We start from the raw sequence: 10,799 nt of genomic DNA, 5'->3' as shown, positions 1-10,799 counted from the left end.
CTTGAAAGATGGGTTGTAGTTTATCTGGTGGAGGAGGGTAGGGAAGAGTTATTTCTAAGAGGAAGAGGCACTGAGGAGAGATATGAAGGCATGAAATTACACAATGTGAAAAAGCATGCATATTAGTTAGTGTCAAGGATAACAACCACCAGGGGCTCTGTTCTTAGCTTCAGATAAACATTAAGATTTACAAGTCTGTCATTGGCTACACCTGATTCTAGCTATACAGAAAACACAGCATATCAGCCAGTCAATACGACCTTGCTGAAGTGCATGTACCTGTTAACATAGTTAACCAGTGACCATTTTTTTTTTTTTCCAGCTCCCCTTACCTCCATTAGGTGAAAGCTTAGGTAACAGAAGAAAACTGATATCCTGTAGATCTGTGATCCAGCCTAGGGTATGGAAAGAAAAATTGCCCTTCTACCCTTCTAGGTTCTTTTGTCTGGTCTAAAAATAAAATTAACAACAACGACAAATAAAAGAGAAAAACGAGAAACAGATTAACAGGAGGAAAAACAAATTTAATTCTGTACCTAAAGAGGCTCCATAAGAATATGAGACCCACAAGCAGTCAGGCCACTAAGGCTTCTAAGCTGTTCTGAGCTAAGAAGAGGGTGAAGGTCTGAGACTTCAGAGAGAAGGAAGACAATTTACAGGAAGGTGGGATGAACAAATGTTAGGCAAATGAATGTCTGCCATGGCATGCTGATAAATCTGATGTGAAAAGAAGTTATCTTTGGTAATAGCTCTCTTCCTGGCTCAGCCTCCCTATCTAAATTCTTTTAGACATTTAAGGAGGAGGTAAAAAAGAAAAATACTTTCTAAGTCTTCTGTTTCCTAAAATAATCCTCATACCAAAGAGACACATTTGAGGATGGCAAATTTTCCTCCCCTGCACTAGTTTAGAAGCCTCATTCTCAACATGAGCCAGTATATAGTAACCACTTCAGAGGATAGCTTCCCAGGTCTCTACGTGGGGCATACCAGTCACGTCTCCTCTTCGTAAAATTTCGAAGCTATGGCTCCATATCAAATTTTTATCATCCGTACATAGATGTTCCAATCCAGACACAATTTAATAATCAGGGGTTGTTTCTACCATAAATAGCGCTGCTCAATAATAAACTTGATAATCTACTTTTATTGAATCTCCGGGGGAGCAGAGAACGTTAACCAAAGGTCAGATTCTCATTCAGAATGTGAAAGTTTGTTAACTCACATAGTAGCACTAGGTACCAAATTTCAGTGTGCAAACAGAGAATCTCCTTCTTAAACATTTATAGTCTCCAGTCTAATCTGATTTTATACATATAATTTGAAGATAAAGGGCTTGCATATCTGAATATGAAGATACTTTCCAGGCATATTCTGAAGCACCCCATGGTTTGAGAACCACTGGCAATGGCACCTGGAAAGGAAGAGGGTGAAGAAGTAGTTGGAGATAATTTATTCATTCATCTAATTCACGTTTATTTAGTTTTTTTGCTAGAAGATTTAGGCAGCATTGTGAAATGGTCCATGTTTTTATGTAGAATTTGTAATTTGAACTTTAAAGCAGTGGAGATTTTTGTCTGAGGCAGCAAAATGAGAATATCAGCAGGGGTTTTTGTTTGTTTAAGATAATGACTCTACTGTTTGGTCAATTGCATGAAGAAGGTGGGGTAGGGCGGCTGAAAGGAATTAGGCCAGCTATGACTACATATGGGACAGGTGTTTGAGGAAATAGCAAGGTGGGTAGAGAGAAGCAGAAAAGTCTCAGAGGCTTATCATAGGGCTATTATAAGATCTTGTTGACAGGACTTAGGGGATAAGGGAGAGCAAGTGGTCAAGTGTTCCTGCCAAAATTTTACCTGAGGTTAAGGAAGAAAATGGGTCTTAGGTGAATATATATCATGTCTCCAATCTCATCTCCTACATAATCCCTTTACCAGTTCACTTTTTAACTGTACCCATCTAGCTTTCACTTGAATATGCCATATTACCTCTAGTTATAGAATCTTTGTGTGAGCTTCGCCTTCTCCTGGGGTAACATCGTCATCATCGCTGTCATCAGCATCCTCGTCATCACGCATATGCATGTGCATTACACATCATACATCCTTTACTCAGGGACATCATCCCTGATTACCATTGGAGGATTTCTCCTTATCAAATGTCCTCTTAGTACTTTTTACCTTTATTTTCTAGATCTTAATACCATCTTTCTTTTACGGTAATTTCAATGTTCATTTGCTTCTATTTTCCTCTAGTAATCTTGATGAAGCTAGGAAATGTACCCGGTTTTGTGCCTTGGCACACCATGAGTACTTGTAAAATTATGGAGTTTATTAATCAAAAGATGAAAACATGAATAAATTAAATAAATAATATCATGGGAAAAATGTTGGTAATGGTTGGGAAAATATACTTTTAGTTTGTACATGAACTGCCCATAAAATATTTAAACTTGAAAATGTTCAATTATTAGTGAGAACATGATGTGATAAGGGTCTGAGAGTATGTATATAAAAATTGCAAAACAACATTTGCTAGCTCTAATGTCTATATTCTTTCAATATATTCATTTTTTAACATTTTTCGTATTTTCTCATCTTTTCAGATGCCCTTTACCTATCAGCTCAGATGGCCCTCTATTTTTTCTTTTAATGCTTCCCCAAGATCAGGATGGTTAAGCCCTTTCGGGTTTTATCCTTGTTATAAATGGAAATATTGCCTAGTCTACAGTCTTTGCTTAGTGTTTTCTAAAAACAAATATACACCTGTCAGAGACCCTTGGCTGTGGCTTCACTCAGATGAATCAGTGTCATTTCTTTAGGGAAGATGGAGTAATTTCTGTGCCTTTTTCTCATCACCTGCTCTCTGCTTCAATTATTTCTAATTTGGTGGCCTCACTTCCCATTCATCCCTCTCAGTTCAATCTTCTCTTCTTTGTGCAGGATGAGGGATCACAGTTCCCATACACTTATGTCAGGATGCCAAATTACCAGTTAGCAATTAAGGAAGCCTATTTATAAACAGATGCAATCATTCAATTATGTGGAAGTCAGAAGAATGATCTCTTTCCGTGATGCTGGCATCCTAAACCACATCAAAGAGGCCAGTATTTATTTCAGATCATTATACCTTGATGACTGATCAATTTTACCATCTTCCTATTCTGTGGGACAAACAAAAGGAATCTTTGTCTGAATTTCTTGGCCGTTTATCGTTCTCCTGGCTTTCAAATTGCAAGGCTGAGATCAAAGGAAAAGGGGAGGAGTGATATTCTGCAGCCTAATATTCAGAGCAAAGCCTGATCATAGCTCAGTGTTTTCTAATTGTTAAATATCACCTCTGCCTACTTTGTATTGTGGGATAAACAAATACTGGAGCCACTAAGATAACTAAGTCTCCTAATATATTGTATATCACATTCTATTTACTTTCTTTGATTCTAGAATCAAAACAAGCCTCCAAATAATCAATCCAAATGTAGATTCTTATCCAAATAGTATATCCCCAGGCTTGGCTGGTAATTTGCTGTGTGATTTGGTCAGGTAGGCTTCCTTATCTGGGCCTAAAATTTCATACATGTAAAATGAAGAAATGGGGACGTGATCATTTTTGACAGTTTCATTAGGAAGTTAAAGACTCGGTTTTGATATTCAAGTGATGCCCCAAATTAATTTACTTGTTATCATAATTGTTTTTATTCCACAAGCAAAATTCATAAATATGAAGAATATGTGATGAATATAAAGAGAGGGAATTTTCTACAGAGAATATGCAACTATAATATGATTTTATGCCCATATACCACATCATCCCTATAAAATGTGAAATATTGGTATAAGGTCTAGCACTTTTCTTTGCTTGTTATGCATCAAATACATAATACACAGTACATGATATGAAAGCCTCACCTAATCCCTTAAAATCTCCTACTTCCCTCCAGGGAAATCTACCTTTAACAGCTCGGTGTGCAGCCCATTACATTCCATTTTATGCAAGTATATATGAATACTATCAGCATTTACCTTTGGTTTTACATTAATGATGTTATATTTTGCATATTACTTTGTGACTGTCTATTTCTCCCCACCTAGCAATATGCTTTGCAGTGCTTTCCACATCAGCATATATAGATATCACAGTCATTCTCTTTATGGATGCATGGTAATTAATGATATAAAGGTGCCATAATTTAATGTATCCATCTGTTGTTATACATTTGGATTTTTAATTTCTTTTTATTTTTACAATGACAAAAATGCTGAATTTTTTTTTCCAATTACTACTGTACTTATTCGTCTTTTTATTTGCAAGAACTTGCTGTCATATGAGCAATGACTCAATATATACCTGATGATTAATTCATGGAAAGATATTGTTACATGTTACCCAAACAATGGATTTATATTTATAAGCTTCTTCATCACTTTTTGCTTTTTACTGTATTACTAGATGGATCCAGGGAACCAGCATCAATTACAAGCATGAGAAAGGACAAATAATTGAAATATTTAGAAGTATTATAATTCATCCAGAGAACAGAAGGGTACCTAGTAGTCTCTCCCTTTAAAAACCTCTCTTGTCTGGTCTGCAGAAGACTGAAGGGATTAAAAATGTAGAAGAACTCAAAGAAAAAAAAAATGACTATCAAGAGATTTCATTTCATTCATCCATGTATTCTTTTTTATTTTTAATTTATTCACTTGACAAATTATTTCTTTACAAAAGAAGTGTGTCTGAAATATTTGACATATATTGGCTACTCTAAAATTATAAAACATGTTACTTCTTAAACCGAGCAATCTAGTAGAACATTTAAAAAATAATAATGCCATTTATTTAGCACTTAGTGTGTTTTATTTACTTTGCAATATTAATCTATTTCTTTTAACAATAGTACAAGGTAGGATTTTGATTTTAATTATGTAGATATACAGACAGATTCACAGAGAATGACTTCTCCTAGTTTATAGAGTGTGTGTGACATTTGCGATAAAAAAAAAAATAGATTATGAATCTAGCTAAGTCAATGGCCAATTATATGTCTTTAGTTTTAACATCTAATTTCCTAATCTAGGAAATGGAAATAATACTAACGATGCTCATCTGGTTAAGCTGAGTTCGGCACAAGACCTGGGTTACTATAAAAGAAGTAATCAGGACTTTTGTTAGTTTCATTATTGTTTCCTAGCTTGAGCACTTTCAGTGGTCAGGATGAGCCCAGATGAATAGAAGCAGAGGTTGACCAGTTAGCCTTGCCTTGGGGACAAAGCAGATGCTGATGTTCCTTAACTTAGTACCTCATAGGAAGAGAGAGGTCAGAGAGAAGGACAAAAGTCCTGTTTAGGAAGAGGTAGAGAATGACTGTCCTGTAGAAATCAAGACCCACGGGGATGGAAAAGCCTCAAACAAGTTCAATAGGGAAGGAAGAGGCCTAACATTACCATGCACTTACTCCTTTTCACTATCTTTACTCACTTGTTGGTGATTCAGTCACTCTCCTCATATGTCTGGTGATGGCCATTTGCCAAGGCAAAATGTGTTCTCAGTAGGCAAGAGGATTTCTGCTCTGCATTTTTTTAATTCAAAGAGAGAGTCGTAACCTCAATCGGACTTGTTTGCCCTTGGAGTTGCTCAAGACCAATGATACTTAAATCAGTTTATTTGCTCTTTGTTCTGCTTCTAATTTAAAGTCTCTACCATTTTTAGACCAATGCCAGAAAGAAAAAGCTGGTTATTTGCTACCAGACAGCATGGGTTTTAATCTGATTTGAACCAATGCTAAGCACTTGATTTGGTACGTTGCATTCCAAACCAAGTCAGAGTCTTTATTTTTTTTTAATTAATTTTTGTTTGTTTGTCTGTTTGTTTCAGGTATACAGTATATTGGTTAGACATTTATATAGTTTATGAAATGACCCCCCCCCCCCGATTACTCTAGCACCCATCTGGCTCTACACATAGCCATTACAATACTATTAACTATATTCCCTATGCTGTGCTCTACATCCCTGTGACTGATTTTTAACTACTAATTTGTACTTCTTCAACCCTTCACTTTTTTCTCCTTACCCCGCAACCTCTCACCCCTCTGGCAGTCACCAGATGGCCCTCTGTATCTGTGGGTCTGTTTTCATTTACTTTGTTACTTTTCAGTGTCTTCATCTTTATGTTACAATGATAATGTCTAATTTCCAAGGTTGCAATAAGTCGTAAATATAATTAAAAAGGTGAGACACTTGGCAGAAAATACATGATTAATACATGATTGCTATTTTTGTTCTTTATCATAGATGATTAAGACTGAATAAGCTGAAAACCCCACAAAAATTTGAGAATTTGCTTTCACTATCATTTATACCATTCCTAACTTGAAGTTTATGCACTATTCCTCCATGTGTATTATAATCAAGATTTCGTTGGCTAATAATGCATGGACTAGACTCTCCTCTAGAGTCTTGCTAAAAGTCAAAGCTAAAGAATAACACTTCTAGGAAAGTATTTGCATATAGATGAACTCAATAGTTACTCTGGACCTTTTGACCCATTCAGTCTCTATGGGTGACAACACTTAGTTCTTTTAAATAGCTTTGTTACTCAGTGCTAACATGACTTGTATTTTAAAACCTATAATAAGCCTTTTGAAACCCTCTACCTCCATTCTTAAGAGCAGAGAATGAAATGTAATGTCACAAATTAGTTGGAACTTGAGTTTAAATACTGAAGAACCAAGCTTTTGTAGTCACTGAATGATATGATTCTACCAATTTTTACAGAAAGCACCCAATTGTGTCTTTTGAATAAAACAAGGGGTGAGGGACCAGCCCAAAGATCACACTTTAAATAGTTTCCAACATTAACCCATATCTTTTTTTGTCATAGGCCCAATCAAATCTATTTGAATTTATAACCAGCAATATTGAAATATAATTGCTTTATTACTTATGCTATCTGACTAACTACAGAGAGGATTTTGCAAATGAAGACAAAGGCTAAAAGAAAGTGGAGAGAAGGGAGCATATTGTACAGAAATAGTTTAAAACCCTGCAGGGTGTTCACTATGCCTTGGAAAGTGTTAGAAGTAGAGAGAAATAAGAGGAGTGCTGAGGATTGCTTTCTCCCTCTCTCTCCCCCTGGCTCAGTCTCAGTCCTCATTCAGAAATCATCTCCTTTCAGAGTCAACCCGTGTACTCTTCCTTTTTGGGTGTAGGTTCTCTTCCTCTATTCCTTTGGCATCCAAGACCTTCTCCATCAAAATCCTTTCACAGTGGGCTGTATTGTAATAATCTTTTTACTCCTCTGTCTCCCGGACTATATTGTAAGCATCTCCAGAACGTCTCATTTAAAAAAAAACTGCATCTCCATTGTGTAGCATACAGTTGGTGCCTGTTATATCTTTGTTGAAATGCAGTTAATGTAGCCTTTATAGTAAGCTGAGATGTTAATGAGATCATCGGAGAGCATCGTACTTAACTTTACTATGTGTAGTGATTATGTACTAAATACATCAGAGATCCTGAGGGATGAAGGAATATAGGAATATATACCACTAGCCATGAGATTATATGCAGGCTCCCCACTTTTATGTTTGGGTCAATGTGTGAGTTTTCTATGAAAGGCTCCTCTAAATGTCTTCCTGTGAGAATGCTGGAGTCATGTATGATTGCTATGAGTATTTACTTTTAAGTTAGGAGACCACTTGGTTAGAGATAGAATTTAAATCATACCTGAGGAGAGGAACCAAATCAGAATGGAGGAGTGGTACCAAGCAAGATCAGGCAAAGACATATTTAAGGAAATTCATTCAGAGGCAAGAATCAGTTCTAAATGTTATTCAGAAGAGCAGGTAGATGGGAGATGATGTTAGAATTTTGCTTTTATGGATATCTTTGGATATCACCACTGAAAATGGTTTAGCATACCTTAAGATTCTGGTCGCATGGTTAGGCAATGGATGATATAGGCTGGCTTAAATGACCTCTGCAGGTCAGGGAACTAGCAGGAGAGGTTGACATGACAAAGAAACCCACTGCAGTGCAGTTTTAAGTGTTGTTACAGGGACATGAAGCAAAAAGAAACTTAATCTACCTTGAAGGATTCTGCAAGGTTTCAAAAAAGAGGAAACAATTGAATGAATCTGGAAGAATGAGTAAGAGGTCAACATAGTAAATTTTAAAAGGGGTGGTGAGAAAGTGATTGTTATTATATTTTAATTATATCATATGTAGATTATTCGCTAAGATTTAGAAGAGTCTCTTTATAATTCTGATATAGTATCTATAAATGTTTCTTAAGTGGCTTAACAATTTCATGTTTCCTGTTCTAATACATGGAGGATTAGCACAAACAAGATATATCCTTAGAACTATGGATTTAATCATCTCAATTATAATACTTCATATGTATATGGAACTCTCCCGTTTAAAAAAGTACAGGCAGATTCATTATCATTTCCGCAGCCTTACCCTCCACACATACAGACACACACAAGCACACACACACACAAAGCCTTGTTAGAAAAGTCCAAGCAAAGACAATTATCTCTGTTCTAGAGATGAGGAAACTGAGAATCAAAGAGTATAGCTCTTATCTAATATTATCCTATAAACAGCATATTCTTGATTCAAAGAAGACTTTGTTACTTAAAACTCTCTTTTCTTCCTTGTACATGTTGCCTTTCCATGGCTCTCTGATGCACTTAAATACAAAGAGTTGTCTAAACGAGAAAATGAGGTCCTTCAAGAAAACTTAGTTGTCTCTCCCAAGAATGATAATATTTTGATAAGGAAGTTAATAACGTTTTAAAAATCAAATGGGCCTTATTTGGGGATAGTCCTTTACACATATTGTATCTTTTTCATACAAAAATCAGGGAAGGTAGGTAATTATGCACATTTTCAGCACAAAAGAATTATACTCCAGCTGATTAAATGTCTATTTTCTTTCAAAAGCCACAGTGGTTTCTAAACAAGACATTCTGTGGGAGTGTCTTGACTGAGATGTAGAAAGAAGGAAGCACCAAGCTCCACATGAAGACTACTCTAAACCAGGAAGGGCTCCTCCCAGGAGGAGGGGGCTTTGATGTGATTAGTCAAGAGGAGATTCTAGTTGGAAGTTTGAAGATGTCCCACTTGAGATGAAAATGTTGGACTAAGAGTCAACAAATCTGGTTTCTAGTCCCAGGAGTTATTATTGAATGACCCTAGCTCAAACATTCTCTCTAAACTTTAAAGAAAATGAAGTGTGTGATAAGTTCTGTATTAATTATCTTTCACTACCTGTATTAGTTTCCTGTGGCTGCCATCACAATTGCCACAAACTTGGTGGCTAAAAACAACAGAAACCAATTTTCTCATAGTTCTGGAGGCCAGAAGTCAACATCAGTTTTGCTGGGGTGAATTCAAGTGAAATCAAATGTCGGCAGGGCCATACTCCCTCCGGAGGCTCTAGGAGAGAATCCATCCCTTGCCTCTTCTGGCTTCTGGTAGCTGATGGCATTGCTTTGCTGGTGGGTCCATCCCTCTAATCTCGGCCTCTATGTTCAGTGTCTTTCCTCTTCTGTGTATGTAATCCCCCTCTGCCTCTCTCTTATAAAATCACTTGTTATTGCATTTAAAGAATTTACACAGGATAATCTCCTAATCACAAAACATTTACAGGTTACAGAGATTAGGACCTGATATCTTTGGGTGGTCATTATTCATCCGCCTACAGTACTGAAGATATTATTATTATTATTATATTTTAAAAATATATTATATTGCATAAGAGGACAGTATTTTGAACCATAATCTTTATAAATTTGGGGGCAAATTACTAAAATAATTTCATCTGTAAAATAGATATAAAAACTGAACCTATCTTTTAAGCTTGTTATAAGTATTTAAAGGATAATACCCTAAAGCACTTAGAACTGTGCCTGTCACATTATAGATACCCAGTAAAATCTAACTTTTATTATAAGCTGTACTATTTTCTACCCATGAAAAGGCTACATATATCAAAAGATCTTGTCTACCAAAGATACTACATGCATTCAGTAAATTTAATTTGGTACCTAACGTCTTATTAATCAGGCATTTATCACTGCCTGTCAGAGCTGATTCAGCAAGTGATAACCACTGTGTCCACAACTCCAGCCAAAAGAACAGACATTTGACATTTTAGCCAGTATGTTCATATCTGAGCCAAAGTTCCATCACTTATAACACTTGTTGAAATAGTGAAATATCTACCTTACGTCTAATAAGAAATTCACACATTAGATTTTCTTTCTATAAATTCTTTAATGTCTTAATTATTCATTCTTTTGTTCCACATTTTCCACCAATGACCACGGAGCCCAGACCTTGCTGAGAACTCTGCTCTCAGGCAATGTTGTAACTTTAAGGAGACCATCAGAGCTTCCTCATCACACTAGACATTTGTCATCACATCAGCCACCTCTGGAGAATGTGTGGGAAGGCAGAGGCCATCAGGTGGAAGTTGCTATATACAGCTTACTGCTGTCCTTTAAAATATCCCTATCGGGAAGCCAACCCAAGCAGGCGAGGCTATTAATCCCCCTGAAATTTATAGCCGTGGGATCAGAGGGGAGACTGAGCCATGGTCAGCATCCCGTGAAGTCTTTAAAAGAGACCAAAATATGCTCCTTTCACATATTAAATTCTGAGATGATCTAATTGCCAGATCTATCAACGTCCATCTGTGGCTGTTGTGATGTGGTCCGACTGACTCTACAGCATGGTTTACAGCTCATAACGACTTTCATTCTTCTAAAGGCCTTGCAAAAAACACTCCCTCTT

Source organism: Pteropus alecto, unplaced genomic scaffold (assembly GCF_000325575.1).
Source record: "Pteropus alecto unplaced genomic scaffold, ASM32557v1 scaffold42, whole genome shotgun sequence".
NCBI classification, from domain to species: domain Eukaryota; kingdom Metazoa; phylum Chordata; class Mammalia; order Chiroptera; family Pteropodidae; genus Pteropus; species Pteropus alecto.
The sequence above is the reverse complement of the archived record's forward strand: the minus strand, read 5'-3'. Positions refer to the sequence as shown.